Source organism: Emys orbicularis, chromosome 1 (genome assembly GCF_028017835.1).
Source record: "Emys orbicularis isolate rEmyOrb1 chromosome 1, rEmyOrb1.hap1, whole genome shotgun sequence".
In the NCBI taxonomy this organism is placed as follows: domain Eukaryota; kingdom Metazoa; phylum Chordata; order Testudines; family Emydidae; genus Emys; species Emys orbicularis.
Window position 1 is genome coordinate 112,603,379 of NC_088683.1, and position 22,726 is coordinate 112,626,104.

General features: G+C 43.1%; 1 protein-coding gene across 1 annotated transcript in view; it reads right to left on the minus strand.

The window, feature by feature from the left end:
• The window catches only part of RESF1 (retroelement silencing factor 1), a 40,415-nt gene that overhangs the window by 12,578 nt on the left and 5,111 nt on the right, over positions 1-22,726 (minus strand). The window contains exon 3 of the mRNA XM_065416178.1: positions 6,037-6,077. The gene's annotated coding sequence lies outside the window, so the exon portion shown is untranslated. The remainder of the gene's footprint in view (positions 1-6,036; positions 6,078-22,726) is intronic.

Genomic DNA, 22,726 nt, shown 5'->3' on the forward strand with positions numbered 1-22,726 from the left:
CTGGAGATTCTTTGGGTGGAGATGGTTTGCCCAGAGTATCTCTGCTATTGCAACAAATAGTCTAGAGGACTTCCTAATTGGTTTCATTCTGTGCAAGCAGAAGGCCAGAGTTTGCTGGACGTCGAGGGACTCTACCGCAGAGGACTTCATTTTGAACTTCAAAGTAAAGGGGAGGAGGGTGGGTAGTGGAGCACCCACAGGGGAACACACCTTGAAGAACATCAGTTACTGCACAAAGTGAGTAACCCCCTCTTCTTTCTTTGAGTGTTGTCCCTGTGGGTGCTCCACTTTAGGAGATTGTAGAGCAGCGCCCCTCAGTGGGAAGGAGGAGCTTCGGAGTTAGGTCTGAATGGACAATAAGACTGTCTCTCTCAGCCGAGTGTCGGATGGTGAATCCTGGTCAATGACATAGTGTTGTATGAATGTGTGAGATGATGTCCAAGTGGCTGGTTTACATAGGTCAGTAATAGGCACGTCATTCAAGAAGGCTACCGATGTTGCAACTGATCTTGTGGAGTGTGTTCTGACTCATGATGGGGGTTGTAGCTCATGTTGACAGAAGCAAAGCTGGATACAACTTGAAATCCTTTTGGAAAGTCTCTGCTTAGATATGGATTTGCCTTTAAACCCCCCTGTAGTGGAGAGAAACAATTTAGGAGTTTTTCTGAACGGTTTGGTCTGTTTGAGATAAAAGTCTAGTGTCCTTCTGATGTCCAGGGTCTGGAATGCTGCCTCTTGTCTGTTCTTGGTTTAGGGAAGAATGTGGGAGGATGAATGGGTTGGTTGAGGTGGAATGAAGAAGGGACTTTACGTAAAAATGTAGGATGCAGTCTTAGGGTGACCTTATTCTTGAGAAAAATCATATATGGTGGGTATGCCATAAGGGCCCCAAGATGCATGCCTTGTGGACACGATGGCAACAAGAAAGGCTACTTTCGTGGAAAGGTGTAGTAGTGAGCACGTAGCCAAAGGTTCAACTGGGACGCTTGTGAGAGATCAAAGCACTAAAGTGAGGTCCCATGGAGGAGTTGAGGCTCTGGGTTCTAAGTAGAGATTACGTACGCCCTATAGGAATCTTTTGGTAACACTGGTCTACAATTTTTGAGAAGTCGTCTGCTTCAGAGATAAAATGTGCTATTTATTATGTATTTTGATGTGCTGAATTCAAATATGACAATTAAAACAAATGATTGGCTACTGTTTCTATGATATTTAAGGTTTTACATTTTATGTCTATGTATATTGTGTAGATAGTAGAGTTTTAATCAGAAATTGTAAACCTAGGTCTTTTCATCCGTTTATGGTTGCTTTACATGATAATATTTCACCTGTTCTGTTTATGTAACACTTTAAAAATCAGCAAAAGGGTTAATATAAATAAAATTTATTATGAAACAAAAGGCAAAAAACTATTATGTACATAGTTTAGTCCTATTCAGTGTCTACTCGACGCTTCTTGGCTTGTCTCTTGTATTCATTAAATGAAGCATCTCTTGTCACTGTCCAGCAATAGTCTGCAAGCATTGATGGGCTCCATTTGCCCTGATAGCGTTTCTCCATTGTTGCAATGTCCTGGTGAAATCGCTCGCCGTGCTCGTCGCTCACTGCTCCGCAGTTCGGTGGAAAAAAATCTAGATGAGAGTGCAAAAAATGTATCTTTAGTGACATGTTGCAACCAAGGCTTCTGTATGCCTTGAGGAGGTTTTCCACCAACAACCTGTAGTTGTCTGCCTTGTTGTTTCCGAGAAAATTTATTGCCACTAGCTGGAAGGCTTTCCATGCCGTCTTTTCCTTGCCACGCAGTGCATGGTCAAATGCATCATCTCGAAGAAGTTCACGAATCTGAGGACCAACAAAGACACCTTCCTTTAGCTTAGCTTCACTTAACCTTGGAAATTTTCCACGAAGGTACTTGAAAGCTGCTTGTGTTTTGTCAATGGCCTTGACAAAGTTCTTCATCAGACCCAGCTTGATGTGTAAGGGTGGTAACAAAATCTTCCTTGATTCAACAAGAGGTGGATGCTGAACACTTTTCCTCCCAGGCTCCAATGACTGTCGGAGTGGCCAATCTTTCTTGATGTAGTGGGAATCTCTTGCACGACTATCCCATTCGCAGAGAAAACAGCAGTACTTTGTGTATCCAGTCTGCAGACCAAGCAAGAGAGCAACAACCTTCAAATTGCCACAAAGCTGCCACTGATGTTGGTCATAGTTTATGCACCTCAAAAGTTGTTTCATGTTGTCATAGGTTTCCTTCATATGGACTGCATGACCAACTGGAATTTATGGCAAAACATTGCCATTATGCAGTAAAACAGCTTTAAGACTCGTCTTCGATGAATCAATGAACAGCCTCCACTCATCTGGATCGTGAACGATGTTGAGGGCTGCCATCACACCATCCATGTTGTTGCAGGCTACAAGATCACCTTCCATGAAGAAGAATGGGACAAGATCCTTTTGACGGTCACGGAACATGGAAACCCTAACATCACCTACCAGGAGATTCCACTGCTGTAGTCTGGAGCCCAACAGCTCTGCCTTACTCTTGGGTAGTTCCAAATCCCTGACAAGGTCATTCAGTTCACCTTGTGTTATGAGGTGTGGTTCGGAGGAGGAGGATGGGACAAAATATGGGTCCTGTGACATTGATGGTTCAGGACCAGAAGTTTCATCCTCTTCCTCGTCTGACTCAAGTGAGAATGATTCTGGTGCATCAGGAACTGGCAGTCCTTCTCCGTGGGTACTGGGCGTATAGCTGATGGAATGTTTGGATAATGCACAGTCCACTTTTTCTTCTTTGACACACCTTTCCCAACTGGAGGCACCATGCAGAAGTAACAATTGCTGGGATGATCTGTTGGCTCTCTCCAAATCATTGGCACTGCAAAAGGCATAGATTTCCCTTTTCCTGTTCAACCACTGGCGAAGATTTGTTGCACAAGTGTTGCAGCATATGTGTGGGGCCCACCTCTTGTCCTGATCTCCAATTTTGCAGCCAAAAGAAAGGTGATAGGCTTTCTTAACCATAGTGGTTATACTGCGCTTTTGTGATGCAAAAGTCACTTCACCACAAACATAGCAGAAGTTATCTGCACTGTTCACACAAGTACGAGGCATCTCTGCTCACTTTGGCTAAACAGAAATGTGTCCCTTTGCAAAATCAAACACCGACAAATAAGAGAGCACGACACCGTATGATTTCTAGGGCTGATATAGGGCAATTTGTTCAGCAGAGTGATGTAAGCTTCGTTATGATTGCATCATCCATGACTTCTAGGAATAACATGATGCAATTCATATCATGTATGACGCAATACCAGCTTCAGATTGCATCATTCATTGTTTTGCCTAAAAAGCAAGTACTGTCCAAACCCAGTCATAGATTTATTCATAGATCCAGTCAAACATGTATTTTAGTCATTTCTGGTTTAAATTGAGATCCCTTCCCTTTATAACTCACTTATCCTCCGCCATTCCCAAGTCAAGGGTCGTATATACTGACCCAATAGCATATCTTGAAAACTAGAGCTAATAAACAATTTTAAGCATCATTTTCGTTCTCAGTGACCCAGAATTAGTAAAGTTTGACTATATTTATTTCAAAAGCATTTTGGCTGTAGAGCAGTGTAATTGGATGACCAAACACTGAAACCTCATCCACCTTATCTGGAAGGTTATGACTGCTGCCAGGTGTACTCGGAGTGAACTCAATGAGAGACCAGATTTCTTAAGATGAAGTATGTAGTCCAGGACTAATGGCAGGGGTAGGGATGGTGGCTTCGTTTGTTTGTTTAGGCACAATGTTTGGAATCTCTTACATTCGTGGAGGTATGTCGAGCGTGTAGTTGACTTATCTACTGTTTAACAAAATGTCTTTGACTTCCTCAGAGCAGATCATCTCCTCGCCTTGGAACCACTGAGGAGACAAGCTCTCAAGTGGAGTATCTCCAGGTTCAGGTGCAAGGTCTGACCTGCATCCTGTGAAAGGAGATTTGGAAGAAGTGGGAGGACACGTGGTGGGCATGCTGACATCCGCTGTAGGTATGGATACCAAGTTTGCTTGGCCATGCGGAGGCTATCTATGCGGATGACTTTGGCTTAGCTGGCCCTTGTATGACCCTAGACAGCAACAGGGTAGGAAGGAAGGCATACAGGAGAGGTGTGTCCCATCGGATGAAAAAGGCATCACCTCTGGATCTTGGTCCCAGGATCCTATTAAAGTTGTAATGTGAAGAACTCAAAGGTTAGGAAATGTCAGAATTACCTGTGCAACCGTGGCAGCTCTGTTTCCCCTCCACGTCCAGGACCCTCACTGGTTCCCAGTCCCAGTCTGCTCATACTGCCAGTCTCAGTTTCCTTCGCCTCCCAGCTCAGTTTGCCTTGCTGGCTCCCAGACGTAGTCTTTTTACCCAGCCTATCCCAGTCTCCACCCCCTACCAGCCTCCAGTTCCAGTCTCCATCCCAGGATTCTTGTCGGGGAAGACCAAAGGAATAGATTGGGACATGCCCTACATCTGGCTCATATCCCCTCTGCATTTGAGTCAAACAGTCTTCTTCTCCACAATGCTTGGGTGCCCGGAGTGGGGAGCATGTGTCGTTGAGAACACTGGATAAACAGGCTCCCTGCTCTCATTTCCAGTGCCTGGCCCCACCCCAGCCTGGAGCAACCATTACAGGGAAAGACGGTCTTCACTCCTGTAGGCTTAGGCTGAAGCATGCTCACTTACTTTGGAGATGGCACATGTAGTCTGGTCACATGTAGAAGCTGTGAGAAGAAGAAGCATGTTCAGTTGCTCTATGGGGATGTCAAATCTATAGCCTGGTCAGCATTAGGAGCTGTTAGGAGATGGTGCATACTCAGTATGAGCAGAATCTTCAGAGATTTTAGCTGTTAAGGTCTAGCAAGTTTCCAGTGAGCATGTGTGAACTGCAATTTTTTAACGGCTTATAACTTGACCAAATTTGAGTGCATTTTCACGGGGACAACAAAAGATGTATCACTGATACAAAGACACCGCCCTGCCAAGTTTCAAGTTCCTGCTCCAAGTCAGGGGAGCACTAGAGCTTTCCTAAGAAAAAGAACCAGGGATTTTTAAACAGTGAAAAACAAGCTCCATTCTCTCTAGCTCCACTCTCAGAAACAGTTGAACTGTTTTGGCTGAAGTCTTCCAAAAACATTCAGACTGGGAAACCTTAGTAACAGGCAGTGCTACCTGCTCCATCTATAATGAAAACTCTCATAATCTTTATGAGGTAGTTTGATATTATCCTCATTTTACAAAAGGGGAATCTGATACAGAGTGGCTTGCCCATAACCACAAAGAGCGAGTCACCTGGCCCCCAGAGCTGCGGTTTAGATCTCGAGAACATTTAGTTCAAGTCTAGCAGAAATAAGGTTTGAAATTGATAAACTGCAAAAGTGCTAGCCTGAACTGGATCATACAGTAAGAATATTCAATAGGATGCTTTTCGCAATTATAGAAGGAAGGATAGTCTTGTGGTTGAGGCTCATGACAGGGAACCAAGAGATCTGGTTTTGCTCCCAATTCTGAGCAAAACACTTACACTCTACCCTATAAAGTGGAAATATTGTTCAAGTTCACAGAGTAGTGAGAGGCTGAAGTCAATGTTTGTAAAGCCATTTTGTGTTCCTTTATTAACTTTCTGTACCTTTTTAGCACCTACTAGGTTCAAGGACAGTCACTTGCAGACGCCTATTTAGGGAAGTATTACAGACCTACATATACAGAGAGATGCAAAAGGACAGTGATAATCAAAGGAATACAAAAGCCAAAATAAGATTCTGTAGAAAGAGTACAAAAAACCCCAAACCCTAAATGTATATGAGGAAACCTAAGGAAACCTTGCCAGATTTGAACAAGTATTTTTTACATACATGAACCTTATTCTTCCTCCAAATTAGGGTCAAGTTATGTTTTGTGAGTTGGAAAATAATTTCACACTTACCAAAACCATGACAAACTCTTTGATCAAATCCACTATTAAGTTTGTGTAACAATGAAAACCACTTACTGATGGTATTCCGGACAGGAGGCTTCCCGTCTTCATACAACCTGCAATATAACAAAAATTATTAGACAATAGAAGCCAACAGAAGTTGAGAATAGCAGCCCCTAGTCAAAAGGAATTTTAACTTTATTGCCTGTGCTTACCTCAAGCTAATTTGAGAGCTTCTGTTTGTTTGTTTTTTAATAACAGCAACATTTAGACCAGTGGAATTTTATTTGTCCATCCCCTTCTCTAGTTTACTACTTCATGCATATAGACAGGTAGTATTCTCTAAATTGCGATTAAGTTATCAGACTGTGGCTCTTCAAGATACTGTCAAAAAACAGACCATGTAGCTTAACTGGGCTTTGATTTTATTTAGTTTAATAGTGCTTTAGAGAATATGGTTATCTTCTTGGAAGATTACCATTTTATTTCATCACCACCATTGGTATTTATTAACCCCATTTTGTGTTTGCCTTTTCTCCTTTAAAACAAAACATCTAAACCTAACAGCCTCTCTCTTTTGAGGGGAAGTGGAGAAGGAAGGGAAATTTTGTCCCCTTATACATGTCACCCTTGGCCTACATAGAGTTCTGCTTCTTCAGTTAGCAGATTGATTTGTTAGAGAGCTCAAGGGACTCATAAGGCCTATGGTTAGCCACCTGCAAGTGCAGATCTAACACTGAATTAATGCATTTGGAAGTTTCTACCTGGGTGTCTTGTTTTTAGAGTTTCTCATCAGAAACTTCAGGCATTCTATCCAAGTGCTTTATAATAACAGAGCCTCATCCATACGTCATGTGGCTCGTATAGATCATAGCATGGTACTACAACAACAAATGCCTTGAGATCAAACCAGGAAAATGTCTTGAACCTGTAAATTCAAGCAAAAAACCTCTGAAACATTTCTCCAGAATCATCCTTATTGGCCTGACCACACTATAGAAGTTAAGGGAAAGTCATTAATGGTGCATAATTCCTAAGATTTATTTCCCATACTTTGGGGAAAGGGAAGAAGAGAGACTGGTTCATGACGAAAATACAGTCTAAGTCTATGGTTACCAGCAGTTATATTTTCTGATAGTTAAATTGTTGTAACTTTTGGGGGGGCAGGGTGGAAAAGTAGAAGACAGTGATCTGAATGGGAAAGTGTGTGTCTGAAAGATGTAAAATTGTCACACTTCTTTCCATCTACAATCAGAATTGTTGTAAACATGTAGGATATAAATATAGTTATATAAGTGAGTGATTTTTGGAACACAGTGAAGCTGCGAATACTTTACCCATTCCGGGGATAGGCTAACGCTTTCCATGTTAAGTTATCTAAATCAAACCCTCTTACATTCCTTTTGTCAAACCATTTCCAAATTTGAAGAGCTTTACTAGTGGTTTCCCTTCAATTTGCTACTCATTGAAAACGAACAGCTTTTTCAAGCAAAAGGAAACAACAGACTTCCTATTTTGGGAGAGCCCAGCCATGACTGATTTTTCAAGCTACCACCAGTCTTATCTTTGCCTCAAATATCAAAATCTTCATAATTCTTTAGATTGGGAGTAATAAAATACTGTTATTGGAATTTTTAGTATTTTTTGTCCTTTCCACTACAATTAAAATGATTTCAGTAATCTTCACTCTAATATACTCTGTACTACAGGGGTGAGCAAACTACGGCACGCGGGCAGGACCTGGGCTGCGAGCTGTTTTAAGCCGGCTCATGAGCCGCACCACGCGGCTCAGCCCCACTCCGGCTGGGGTGCAGGGTCGGGGGCTGCACCACATGGCTCTAGGAAGTTGCGGCATGGCCCCGCTCCGGCTCCTACACGCTCAAATGGGAGCTGCAGGGGCGGTGCCTGCAGATGGGGCAGTGTGCAGAGCTGCCTGGCCATGCCTCCACGTAGGAGGCAGAGAAAGGACATGCCACTGCTTCCAGGAGCCGCTTGAGGTAAGCGCTGCTCGGAGCCTGCATCCCCTGAGCCTCTCCCCACGCCCCAACCCCCTGCCCTAGCCCTAATCCCCCTCCCTCTCTCCAAACCCCTCAATCCCAGCCCAGAGCACCCTCCTGCACCCCAAACCTCTCATCCCCAGCCCAGAGCCCACAACCCCAGCCGGAACCTGTACCCCTGCCCCAGCCCTGATCCCCCTCCCGCCCTCTGAACCCCTCGGTCCCAGCCCAGAGCACCCTCCTACACTCTAAACTCCTTATCCCCAGCCCCACCCCAGAGACCGCACGCCCTCCCACATCCCAACCCCAATTTTGTGAGCATTCATGGCCCGCCATACAATTTCTATTCCCCAATGTGGCCCTCGGACCAAAACGTTTGCCCACCACTTCTCTACTAGAAGATTTTAAAAGGTATGCTGCTGTATCTCTTAAACAAGAGGAACCACACAGAATTTATCTAAACTTTTTTTGAACTTACAAAACATACTTCACAGACAAGCTCCAGTGCATGTACAAAATTACCAAATCACAGAATCTTAGTTCACAAAAATCAAAGTAAAACTGGACCCATGTTGCTTACTGAAAGAAATGTGACTATCAGTTTTTATAAGTTGGATTAGAACTAAAACTAACTAAACTCAATTTAAGAAAACGTATTTACAAAGCAAATCAATTAACATTAAACTAAACTTAAAAAAAGCATTGCAACTATCAAACCAAACAAGTTAGTCTCAATACTGGATTGAAGGTTAAATCAAATCAATACAAAAATTAGTTAATCATTCTAAGGATTAAGGATTCCAAGATGTCTACCCATTTGCTTATAAATCCCAACTAAAGATTGACCAGACTCAATTAAATCTACAATTTGAATGGTTAAACATCTTAATATGAAACCAGATTATCTAGTGTCTAAATCACTACCTCAGAGCCAATTATAAAGCTAACTTAAGACTTCAGTTCTTATGTGGTGGCTCACCCTTTCTACTCCCCATATTTCCCCAAGAGATGTTGTATCAGAACACTTTTGATAAGCATAAGTTTGACAACTCTTATTTACCATAAATTACAGATGACAATCTGAATTTCTCAAGACTTTAAAACATAAAACACAGAACACACTTTAATGAATAATTTTTGTGAGAAGTATTTAAAGCTGTTTAACCCTGCAAAACATTTGAGGCCTTCCCCAGATGGACTTTGTGGGTGTGACCATGCACATACATGCGCAGCGCCACACTTTCACATCCTACCCTAAAAAAAACCCATCACGTAAGAAGACTTGGACATCTACAATTTTAAAAAAAAGGAAAAATAAGATAAAAGGAGGTTTGCCAACTCTTCATTTAGCTCTGAGTCTTCTGGACTCTCAGAGTAGGAGCTAGAACTACAGACAAGATCCAGGTGGTGATGTTCTGCTGGCACAGCACTTATTGCTAGCAATTCTTTGGGTGCAGAAAGAGAATGGTTAAAAGGCTGGAGCGGCTTGTTTGTTGACGTCATAACTTCTCCCCAAGGTCTTGGGTTTTCTGAAATGTCAGTCTTCCTTCAGATGGTTTGTTGACCTGAAAAGTCAGGTTTCTCAAACTCACCCTTGATTCTTAATAGTTTGTGAACTTTGCTTCCTCTGCCTTGTATTGTCTTTCTCCTTTGACAAATCAGGTGTGAAACATACTGTGCAACTTGGTCCAAACAAAATTAGGTTATCCTTAGCAAGGGTTGTGTGTCTGAGTTAAGAGATTCTTGAACAGGCTCAACTGAAATTATTTAACCAAAGATTATTAATCAGAGATTTGTACAGCACTATACAGAATACAGCAAGAAGAGTTGCATTACCTCCCTTGATGTGATAAAGAGCTGGCTCTCTCTCTCTCTCTTCTTCACTGCAACTGGTGGGAAGCAGTTTCATTCCCCAAGTTCCAAAAACAGTGTCATTATATAGTGTTTTTAAACAAATACCCCTCTTTGCCAAAAGAAACAGATGTTCTATTTTCATTTCTTATACATTCTCAGTTTACCTGATTTATATGTGAAGGCATAACTATTTACAGCTGAGAGGACTAACAATTCATCAAAATAGTATCTTTCAGTGGGTCTTTCTTCCCCCATAATCATTCCCTAATAGGAAACATCTGTTGTAACAATCATCCATCATCAGTTTCCCAGGTTTATATATGCTTATGTAAGCATTATACAATTTATTTATTGTAAGGGAATGGTTTCTAAGACTATCTTGAGTTTTACAGACATGGAGATGCCAAGGATTCTTAGATACACCCTAATACATACAATTCCTGAATAGGGTTACTTACAGGTCAAGAGCTAGTATTCTGGGCTTTAGAATTCAAACACACTCTTCGCTAATATCAAAGGTTCTAAAGAATAATTGATTTATAAATGAATGAAATATGCAGAAAGAAAAGGACTAAAAGGGTTAATACACCTCTACCTCGATAGAACGCTGTCCTGGGGAGCCAAAAAAATCATACCACGTTATAGGTGAAACCGCGTTATATCGAACTTGCTTTGATCCGCTGGAGTGCGCAGCCCCGCCCCCTCCTCCCAGAGCACTGCTTTACTGCATTATATCAGAATTTGTGTTATATCGAGTCGCGTTATATCGGGGTAGAGGTGTATTTACTAACAGGTACTAACACAATTATCAATTTGTAAGATCCCCACTTAAATCAGTGAAGAAAAAAAAATTGGTGTTACTGATACCTCGAAGACTGTAGCTTTGTAACCTCCGAAAAACATATTAACAACAAAAGAGACATGTGACCACTTTTAAGGAAGCTAGCGTGGTCTCATCTGGATGAAAAGTCACAAGATGACATTGTATCACCAGTTTAAGGATATAAAAATATATAAAAACGGTATAAAAATTGCTGATTGGGAAAAACTAGCAACAAAATATACTCTCCATTCATTCATCAGCAAAATTCAAAAGTTCAAACTTATGATCAGTTCCATCATCTACAGTTTCTCCTTCACTAATTTAGAACCAGACCAGTGATCCTATCAACAAGGCATTTACGTAGTAAGCTTCTTATGCTGCGTTATAGCTCAAACAGCTTATCTTTTGAAATCAACATCTTAATAGAAAAAAAAAATCCCTTTAAGCTTATAATGAAACTCATTTGAAAACACAGAAGACAAATTAATATTTTATCTGAGGTCTGTATATCCACACATGCTATTCTGCTCAAATCACTTCAGAATTAGGGACCAACAACATTTCAGTGTTTTGAGACTCACAAATCTCAGATCATATCTGCTACTATTTTCCTTCTGGCTCTGTCAAACACACTAGATACTAAAAATCTCACACCACACTGTGCGCAGTCCAACCCCAGACACTTGAGATCCTCAAAGCACTCATTTTGATGAGACGCCTGATGTTGGTATTGTAATCCCATCTACATCAGATCCAACTACACCCTTGTTCTCCAACTGCCTCTCCCACTTCCTGGATGCCTGGACTGAGATTACTTCAGATCGCTGGGTTCTCAGCACAGCAGAACTGAGTTACACCATCCAATTCCCAGACAGCTGCCACAGCACCAGGTTAAGTTCTGACAACAACTCCCTGATGCTTGGCGGCACCAGTGGTGCCGAGTCTTGCCCCTCTGGGGATGCCATTACTAGTAGGGTAAGATGGTCCCTGGCTGCTGCCACACCCATTCATCTTTATTAACCCCCCCACACACACATATATACACACAAACACTACACTATAGCTGTGACCATAGCTATAACTATAAGTTTGTCTGACAGACTTACTCCAGTGACTATGCTGCATTGTCTCTCCTGCGTGTGCTCAGAATCTTTGTTCGTCTCTCTCCTCACTGTCCCTCTCTCAACTGCCAGACTGACCTTTATACCGTTTTTCAATTCTATTTTTAGACACGACAGCATCCTACTTATTTACCTGCTTCTGCTAATTGTCAGTTCTAATTTTAGACTTGCAACCGTTATTTACCTCAGTGTTATGATCTCTTAAGTCATTGTTGTTTACCATCCTTTTTCTGCCAATTCTCTATTTAGACCTATGTGATCTGCAGTTTCCATTTAATGGTGGAGTGACTATTACTTATTGAAAATGGCAGCCAGGGACACAAAACAGAATCTGGGGACTTCAAAATGGAGTTTTGCTGGTATCAGTCCTAATTTTCGTCAATTATGCTGATCACAAACAACTGCCTGTACGGATAATATTAGCAGTGCGAGGCGATCTCAGTACAGCAAAGCCTAAACCCCTCTGTGGGTGTTACTTACTTGCCCTGTGCATGTTCCAAGTTAATAAGTTATAACAAGTTTTATCAGTATTATACCCTGCTGCAGGAGACCCTCATTGGGAGAAAGGTTGGGGCCTGGAAGCCAGAGCCAGAAGGCTGAGCTCCAGCTAGGAAGAGCAGGGAGTGGCAGCTTCACAAAGAACAGACTGGGACAGAAGAATAGCTCTGGGTGTGATGGAAGATTCCAGAGCTGAGTATGAACTTTGTGTGGGGTATGGACTTTATTTTGGGACCTTGAGGATTGTATTTGATTTTTTTTTTTTTTTTTTGGTTATTAAACCAGCTCCAAGCAAAGATAGTGGTAGCCATGAGAGAGGCTGTTTGGAGTTTTTAAAGGGCCCTGAAGAGGGGAAATAGAGGCACGGTGCCTCAGAGCCACCCCTGGCCACAAAAGAGTGCTTTGGAGACAGCTGAACTTGTTATAGACTTAAATTCCCTCCTCCCCCCCCGCCCCAACTTCTGTGAATCTTGACTCTTCTAACTGCCAAACAACTCTGTTGATCTATGACCCTTCCCTTTCATATTTCACTAGTACAGCTGGGACAACAGGCAGTTCTCACTGAGTTAACATTTTTTAATGGATCCCCATTTCATCATTTCAGAAAACATTTGCAATAACAACTGGTGATTGAAAAGGAACCCATCCTGTTCATATTTCTGTAGACACTTTTAGCAGTTTGAGGGGCCTCTTTCCTGGGCATCTGTTTTCCCACAGACTTGGGCCAGCCATAATGAAGTACAGACCAATATTCAATAATATGAAATCCCTAAATATAGATCATTCACAGGTTGTCCTGTTAAGGCAGCTTTCAAGGTACAAAGGTGATGAAATGAAGATTGAGAAGCTGGTCTTTTCTCTGCCATCCTTGTGTTCGCTCTCACACACATTCTTCTCCCCACCTCCCCCTCCTGCCAACCTGGCTTCACTCCACTTCCTGTCATTGATCATAATTTATCTTTTTCTGCATTATTTACAGCTCTTCCCTCTTCTCTAACATTCTCCCTCTCAGTAATGTTCTTTACCTCTTCGCCTATAATTCTCCTCCTACTGCTCCCTTTATCACCAAGTCTCACTCACCTTTTGACAGTATAAAAATGTTGGTTAGGAATGTGATTATTTACAATTTTGTACCGACAAAAAGTCCTAGAAAAGATGCAGTTAAACCAGCAAAAAGTCTTTTTGCCAGTATAGCTTTTTTTAGTTCGGGTAAATGGTATTAAAAAATAAAACAAAAAACACAATCCCACCCCCACCTGCCAGTATTAGCTGTGCCTCCAATATGAGACTGTGCTGGTATAGCTGTACCTTCCCTAGAGCAGTGGTTCTCAACTAGGGGGCCCCGAGCAGGTTTCAGGGGGTCCGCCAAGCAGGGCTGGCATTAGACTTGCTGTGGCCCAGGGCAGAAAGCCGAAGCCCCACCGCATGGGGCTGAAGTCTGGGGTTCCAAGCTCTGCCACCCAGAGCTGAAGCCTGAGCAACTTAGCTTCACAGGGCCCCCAGGCAATTGCCCTGCATGCTACCCCCTAACGCTGGCTCTGTCTTTTATATGCAGAAAAACAATTGTTGTGGCACAGGTGGGCCGTGGAGTTTTTATAGCATGTTGGGGGGGCCCTCAGGAAGAAAAAGGTTGAGAACACCTGCCCTAGAGGATAAAGCTTCATTCTCCTACTTCTCACTTTCAATCACTTCCCCTCACATCAACCCCTTCAGTCACCCCGCCTTCAAGGTCTGCTCCTAGAGATGCCACCTGTATGGGGGGGGGGTTGTACCTCAGAGGTGGCAACGCTATCGTCTCCAGCCCTATAGTAAAACAGGCAATGGTTGTAGACTGCTCTGGTCCTTTGTTCCCTTCCAGAGAAAAGAACAGTGTCTCCTTAAGATACCATTGTCAAAATAAGATGACCTAATGAAGCTGACTTCTCAATCACCTAATTGTAGAAGCCATTTTTTAATTACAATATTCTCTTCTGCAGCTGTAAAGGAGTATTTTCTTGATTTCCGATCATTGCTTCAAGTATGAAAAAACAAGAGAAAGGGAAAAGCTAAGTCTAAGCATTTCAAGTAATTAACAAAACCCAAGTTTATAGGTGAGATTTAACATAGTCAGGCCAAGACACTTAGGTTTAGTCATTCAAACTTTTATTTGTACCAAAAAGCATACCTTGCTTTTACAATATAAAAGCAATAACTACTTACACATAAGCAGAAAAAGACAATGGCAAGTTACCCACTCCTGTGGTGTAGGCAGGTCTTGGAGGATTTCTCCTACTATGCTTCAGCTACCCCTGACAGTTGAGCATATTTATACCTATTCAAATTATATAATCATAACTTTCCTCCCATCAACATTAAGCATTGTATGTCTCATACAATACATTAATTTACATAGCTTTTCCTGTCTACATTACAGTAGATCCTCAAGAGTTACAAACACATCGGGATTGGAGGCTGTTCGTAACTCTGAAATGTTCATAACTCTGAACAAAACATTATGGTTATTCTTTCAAAAAAGTTTACAAGTGGACATTGACTTAAGACAGCTTTGAAATGTTACTACGCAGAAGAAAAATGCAGCTTTTAACCATCTTAATTTAAATGAAACAAGCACAGAAACAGTCTCCTTACTTAATCATTTTTTTTAAACTTACCCTTTTTTTTAGTAGTTTATATTTAACACAGTACTGTACTTGCTTTTATTGTCTCTGCTGTTGCCTGATTGCATATTTCCAGTTCCAAATGAGATGTGTGGTTGACTAGTCAGTCATAACTCTGGTGCTCGTAACTCTGAGGTTCTACTGTAGTTTCATAATATATCTCTTTTCTAATTTGTTTATTTCCACTGATCATGCATGCTGACTGGGCCATCTACCTATAGTGACTTAATGTAAGGACTTCCTGGTTTTTGCATAACCACCCTTTGGCAATACATTCTGTACATCCACTGTACTGAGAACTTCCTCTTATCTATAAAATATCCTCCAACTTGGATAAATTCTATGGTTAAAACATCACCTTTGTCCTACACCACAGCTGCAAGCATCAAGCAAGTTTACATGAGGACAAGTCAGTGAGCCAACACCCATGCCAAACAAAGATTAGGCCTAAACTAGCCAGCTTACATGTAGGTAGCATCTTGGCCCCAACAAAATGGCAAAGAGAAGGTTACTCACCTCATGCAGTAACTGAGGTTCTGCGAGATGTATCCCCCTGTGGGTGTTCCAGTTGAGGTGTCGGTGCGTCCCAGCACTGCTGATCAAAAATTTTCAGTAGCAGTGCCATTCGCGATTCCACCAGTGCTCGTGCGTCCCAATCCCCTCAGTTCCTTCTCTACCGTAGAGTCCTTACTGCAAACTCTGAAGTAGAGGCGAGGAAGCTGGGTAGTGGAGCACCCACAGGGACACATCTCGAAGAACCTCAGTTACTGCACAAGATGAGTAACCTTCTCTTCTTTGAGTGCTGTCCCTGTAGATGCTCCACTTCAGGTGAATGTAGAACAGTGCCCTCATGAGGCTGGAAGGGACTTCAGAGTGGAGTTCGTAGCTGAGGCTAGCATAGTGAGACCTAGTCGTGTGTCCAAGCTTGAACCGAGAGTGATTGCATAGTGGTTCGCGAATGTGTCTTCAGAGGCCCAGGTGGCTGCCCTGCAGATGTCTAGAATGGGAACATTGTACAGAAATGCTATGGAGGTAGCTAAAGCTCTTGTCGAGTGGATTCTGATGCCCACAGGGGCTTCAATGTTGTGTAGTGAATAGCATGTATGGATACAGCTGGATTTCCATTTGGATAATCTTCGTGTCGATATGGCAGAGTGTCACAACCCAATGGCCCCCTCTCTCAGGTCCCCTGGAAAGGCAAATCAGCACTGCATGTTGCTAACGCTGTTGCAAGCATCGCAAAGCATGTTGGGGAGGGTCAAAGGTGTAAGTGTGGAGTAGAAGATTCCTTTGCAGGTTACAAGAGGCCGAAAGGGGGGGAGGGGAAGAAGGAAGAGAGCAGAGAACGGGTTAACTTGACACTTCAGCTAGCTCAGTCCGAAAATAAGATGCTGACTCCAGCCAGCTCAAGGCCGCCGCACACATCTGACTCTCGGCTGCCTGACAAGAAAGACAGGGCCTGGATTCCACCCCAACCAGCCATGAGAAAAGAGGATTCAGCTGAACAGACTTGAAGAGGCAGCCAAAACGAGTGAGACGGCGAAGGCCAGCGAGGGGAAAAACAGACTATTGCGTCCCTGGAGACGGTGTGTTTTGGGAATGCTGAGAAAGCCACAGAAAGCCAGTTTGGACTGGTACAAAGAGCACGGGGAACAAAGGTCCCTGAACAAAATGCCCCCTAAAGAACCTGGGACTTAAAAACCCGAGGGTCGGAGCAAGTTGGAGATCACAGCGGACCCTGGACGACCCGTGCACGGGACAAGAACTCCCGTCCACCCCTCCCCCTCTTCTTACATTGCACCCAGGGTTGGCCAGCCTCGGGTTGTGCGTGTGTGAGTATGAAAGTAGGTTAGGACTGGGGTACTAACGCTTTCTTGCTTCCTTTGAGTGATGTGGGAGCAGTCCCAACACTCACCGCTGTTATTTTATTAATAAAGCTTTAAAACTTAAACACTTGGTGTGCTCCGTCATCTCCTCTCCTAAAGATCCTGTGGCCTCAGCCTGATCACCTGACGCCCTGGGCAGATTGGTAACAGAAATCTGTCACAAGAGCCCTTTGATCGTTCTGTTGTTGACACAAAGAGTCTAGAGATTTATGGAAGGGCTTCGTTCTGTCTAGGTAAAAAGCTAAGGCACGGTGCACAAGTAATGTGTGCAGGATTGCCTCTTGAACGTTAGTGTGTGGTTTTGGGTGGAACGTAGGTAAATGGACTGATTGGTTGAGATGGAAAGACGACGATATTTAGGGCATAAATTTAGGATGTGTTCTAAGGGTTGAAGAATATTGTGTATGGTGAGTGAGCCATGAGAGCCCCTATTTCACGCTTTGTGCCGATGTAATGGTGACCACTTTCATAGATAAGTGAAGTAATGAGCACGTGGCTAAGGGTTCGAAAGGAAGCTCTGGTTAGACTTTTGAGAACCAAATTTAGGTCCCATGCAGGTGTGGATTCTCGGATGTCTGGGTATATATTCTGTTTGCCAGTTAGGAATCGCTTAGTAATCAGGTGGGCAAATACCAACATCCCGTCTACCTGTTGATGGAAGGCGGTGATGGCCACAAGGTGAACTCTAAAAGAGCTCGTAGCAAGCCCTGAGTTCTTCAGGGATAATAAATAGTCCATGCTTAGTGGAAGTGGTGCCCAGCTTGCAGATATTTGTTTCTTTTGGCACCATAGGAAGAAGCTTTTCCATTTTTGGAGGTAGATAGTACATGTGCTGTGTTTCCTGCTTTTTATTAACACTAGTTTTATCTGTTCTGAGCAGGTTAGTTCATCGGGGCGGAGACATACCTTCAGGTGAAGTCTCTCTGGGTCCAGGTGGAGGACATGACCATCGTCCTGAGAGAGAAGATTCCATAGACGAGGGAGAGTGAATGGTTTGCAGATTGCCAAGGATGTCAGGTAAGAGAACCAAGTCTGTCTGGACCATGCCAGTACTACAAATAATATTTTGGCTCTGTCCATTCATATTGTTTGTGTATAACTCTGGAGATCAGAGGTATCAGTGGGAATGTGTATAGGAGAGGAGCATTCCATTTGATGAGGAAAGCGCTTCCCCTCGGGGATCGTACTCCGAGTCCTGCTTGTGAGCAAAACTTTGGGTATTTCTTGTTTACTGATCAAGCGAAAAGATCTATGAGTGGTGATCCCCACATGTGAAATATGTATTGTGTTATTTCGTCATTCAGTTCCCATTCGTGCTCTTGGGAAAACTGTTCACTTAAAGTGTCCGCCATCATGTTCATTCAGCTTGGGAGGTATGCTGCTCTAACAGAGATATTGTGTTTTATGCACCAGTTCCATAGTTTTAAGGCCTCCGTGCATAAGTAGTGGGAACGTGCCCCACCCTGACGGTTTATATTAGGGCTGTTGAATAATATCAGTTAACTCATGCAATTAACAAAAAAAACTAACCGCAATTAATTGCGGTTTTAATCACACTGTTAAACAATACACTACCAATTGAAATGAATTAAATATTTTGGATGTTTTTCTACACTTTCATATATATCTTTGATTTCAGTTATAATACAGAATACAAGTGTATATTTTAATTACGAGTATTTGCACTGTAAAAATTATAAACAGAAAAAATAGTATTTTTCAATTCACCTCATACAAGTACTGTAGTGCAATCTTTGTCCTGAAAGTGCAACTTACAAATGTAGATTTTTTTTTTGTTCCATATCTGCACTCAAAAACAAAACGTAAAACTTCAGAGGCTACAAGTCCACTCAGTCCTACTTCTTGTTCAGCCAATCACTAAGACAAACAAGTTTGTTTACATTTACAGGAGATAATGCTGCCCTCTTCTTATTTGCAATGTCACCGGAAAGCAAGAACAGGCAGTTGCATGGCACTTTTGTAGCCGGCATTGCAAGGTATTTACGTGCCAGAAATGCTAAACATTCGTATGCCCCTTTATGATTTGGCCACCATTCCAGAGGACATGCTTCCATGCTGATGATGCTCGTTAAAAAAAAATGCATTAATTAAATTACTGACTGAACTACTTGGGGGGACAATTGTATGTCCCCTGCTCTGTTTTACCTGCATTCTGCCATATATTTCATGTTATAGCAGTCTCAGATGATGACCCAGCACGTTCGTTTTAAAAATACTTTCACAGCAAATTTGACAAAATGCAGAGAAGGTACCAATGTGAGATTTCTATAGATGCTACAGCACTCGACCCAAGATTTAAGAATCTGAAGTGTCTTCCAAAATCTGAGAGGGACGAGATAGGGAGCATGCTTTCAGAACGCTTAAAAGAGCAACACTCTGATGCGGAAACTACAGAACCCAAACCACCAAAAAGAAAATCAACCTTCTGCTGGTGACATCTGACTCAGATAATGAAAATGAACATGCTTTGGTCCACTCTGCTTTGGATGGTTTTCGAGCAGAACCCCTCATCAACATGGACGCATGTCCCCTGGAATGGTGGTTGAAGCATGCGCATCTGGCACGTAAGTATCTTGCAACGCCGACTACAACAGTGCCATGAGAACACCTGTTCTCACTTTCAGGTGACATTGTAAACAAGAAGTGGGCAGCATTATCTCCTGCAAATATAAACAAACTTGTTTGTCTGAGCCATTGGCTGAACAAGAAGTAGGACTGAGTGGACTTGCAAACTCTAAAATTTTACATTGTTTTATTTTTGAATGCAGTATTTTTGTACATAATTCTATATTTGTAAGTTCAACTTTCACGATGAAGAGACTGCATTACTGTACTTTTATTAGGTGAGTTGAAAAATACTATTTCTTTTGTCTTTTTATAGTGCAAACACTTGTAATCAAAAATAAATATAAAGCTAGCACTGTACACTTTGTATTGTGTTGTAATTGAAATCAATATATTTGAAAATGTAGAAAATATCCAAAAATGTTTAAATGGTATTCTATTGTTTAACAGCGTGAGTAATTTTTTTTAATCGTGTGAATAATATTTTTAATCGCTTTACAGCCCTAGTTTATATAGAACATAGACATGATGTTGTCCGTCAGGATCTTTATCATTTTGCCTCGTATGATAGGGAGGAAAGGTAGGCATGCATTGCGGACCGCGCATAAGTTGAGTAGGTTGATGTGTAAGAGTGTTTCCGTGGGGGACCACTTACCTTAGGTTGTACGTTGGTTTAGGTAGGCTCCTCATCCGATCAGTGAGGCATTTGTTGTGATTTGTATGCATGGCAGATCCTGTTGAAACAGGATGCCTGTGCCAACATTTATTGGGTTTGTCCATCATCATAGTGAATGTAGGACCTCTGGGGTCAGCATGAGTCTTTGTGTACACTGTGCTTTCATGGAATATACACCAAGTTCAGCCATCCTTGAAAGCAATGCACGTGTAGTCTGGCATGTTTTACAACAAAAGTGGTGGCCGCCGTATGTTTTGGGAGTTGTGGGCAGTTGTGTGCGGACACCCACGTACTGTCTAAGATTACTGATATGAGGGAGGTCAGCGCTGTGAATCGGGGCATCGGTAGCCCTAGGGAGTGAAAGAGAGAGATGATTTGTCGAGTGATGTGCAATGTTTCCGTCCAGGTCCTGTATGGGAATATCAGTATTTCCTGTCTGCGCAGATGAGCAACTACCACAGCTAGGGGTTTGGTAAAGACTCGTGGAGCCGTTGACAGTCCAAATGGCAATACTCTGTATTGGAAGTGATCTTGTCCCACTGTGAATCGTAGGAATCATCTGTGAGCAGGACAGATGGTAATGTGAAAGTAAGCATCTTTGTAGGTCAAGGGCTGAGAACCAGTCCCCCTCTTCCAGCGCTGGGATGATCGAGTTCAGTGTGACCATTTTGAATCTGTGGTTGCGGACAAATTGGTTGAGTTTTCTGAGCGCTAGTATGGGTCTCCAACCTCTGTTTTTCTTCTGAGTCAGGATATAGTGGGCGTAAAACCCTTTCCCTCTGTGTTGTGTTGGAACTTGTTCCATGGCCCCTAATTGTAGAAGGTGATCTACCTCTTGTCTCAACAGGTGCTTGTGAGAAGGGTCCCTGAAGAGGGACAGGGAAGGGATGGTGTAACTCGTTTGAATGATCTCCAAAACCCAGTGGTCCGTGGTGATAGTGGCCCACATATGGTAGAATGGTCGGAGTCAATGACCAAAAACTTGGATTGTTGATTCTATTGGCGCCGGTGGTAGGGGGAGGTCAGTCAGACCCTTGACCAATGCTTCAATATTGCAGCTTGTTTGAAGGTGCTTGGGACATCGCAGCCTGGGATTGGGTAGGGCGACATCTCTGTGGTCTGTGCCTTTGTCTTTGATTATCAAAAGGCCTCTGTTGTCGCTCTCTGGTTGTGTCTCTACTGCACTGGTAAGGTTGCTGTCTCCTACATCTGTTGGGGGGGGGGGCAAGGGGAAGCTATAGATGCCCAGGGTTCGGAGCGTCGTTCAAGAGTCCTTCATTGAGTGTAGGACTTCCTCTGTTTCTGCAGAGAATATTTTTTCCCTGTAAAAGGGGAGATCCTCAACTTTAGTCTGGAGGTCCTTTGGAATTCCAGAGGATCGTAGACAGGAGGCCCTCCTCATGATTACTGCCGTAGCAGTTGTGCGAGCAGCTATGTCCGTGACGTAAAGGGATGCTTGTAAAGCTGTACTTGACACAAGTTAAGATTCGGTTATGGTGGATTGAAATTGCTCCCTTCTGTCTTCTGGGATGTCTGCCACAAATTCGTTGAGTTTTTGGTAATTCTCATGGTCGTATTTCGCTAGTACTGCTCTGTAGTTGGCCATGTGAAACTGAAGGGTCACCGATAAGTAGATTTTTCAGCCAAACAAATCGAACATCTTCGAGTCCTTGTCCTGTGGGGTGGGTTTATAATGGGGTTGTTTCCCTCATTGGTTCACCGCCTCCACCACCAAGGAGTTTGGCTGAGGGTGTGAAAATAGGAAGTCCATACCCTCGTTGGGCACATAATACTTTCTATCTACCCTTTTGCATGTCGGAGGTACGGTTGCTGGTATTTGCCACAATAATTCTGCTGTTTCCATCAGTGCGCTATTAATTGGTAGTTCAATCTTAATCGAGGATGCTGGGTGTAGTATTTTGAGGAGCTGATGTTGGTTTTCAGTCACCTCTTCCAGCTGGATGTTCTGGCTTTGTGCCACCCGTTTGAATAACTCTTGAATTGTTTTGAGTCATCTGCACCATTGGGAATGGCATGGGAGGGCACATCCACGGGTTAGTCAGCCATGGGGGCATATCCCTGTGTAGATGTTCCCTGGCATGTTTCCTGCCCAATGAAGAGGAATGTCCGGAGTAGAAGACTGCCTCATCAACATCAGCTTCCTCGTCATTGGAGAATCTGGAGGCATTTGGTGAGTCTCGTTGTACTGGTGCCATTGGCACCGGAGAACTGTTGGTTCTGAGTATTGGTGATCCCGGTGTGGATGAAATTCTGATATCGGCCGCTTTAGTGAGGGAGCACGGTGCCATGGGCAGCGGTGCCGTGCTCTTATGTGAAGAAGCCTGGGAGCTCGATCCTGTCTGCTTATGCGTGGCCTTGACCAGTGCTGACTTACTGCAGTCAGGTATCGGCTCCGTAGTGTGCGGCACCGCTGCAGGTGGCATAGCAAGCTGAGGTGCTGTCAGCACCATATCCTTCCTTGGAGTAGTTGGTGCTGTGGAGAAGGAGGCTGATTTATGCCTGCAATCCTTATCTCTGTCGGCAGAGGTCCCAGTACGGACGGTGCCGGAGGCACCCGGAGCATCAAACATGCTCACCCTGCAGGTCGTCAGCACTGCAGGTAGTGCTCGTGATGGAGACCATTTTCTCTTCAACGGTTCTCCAAGA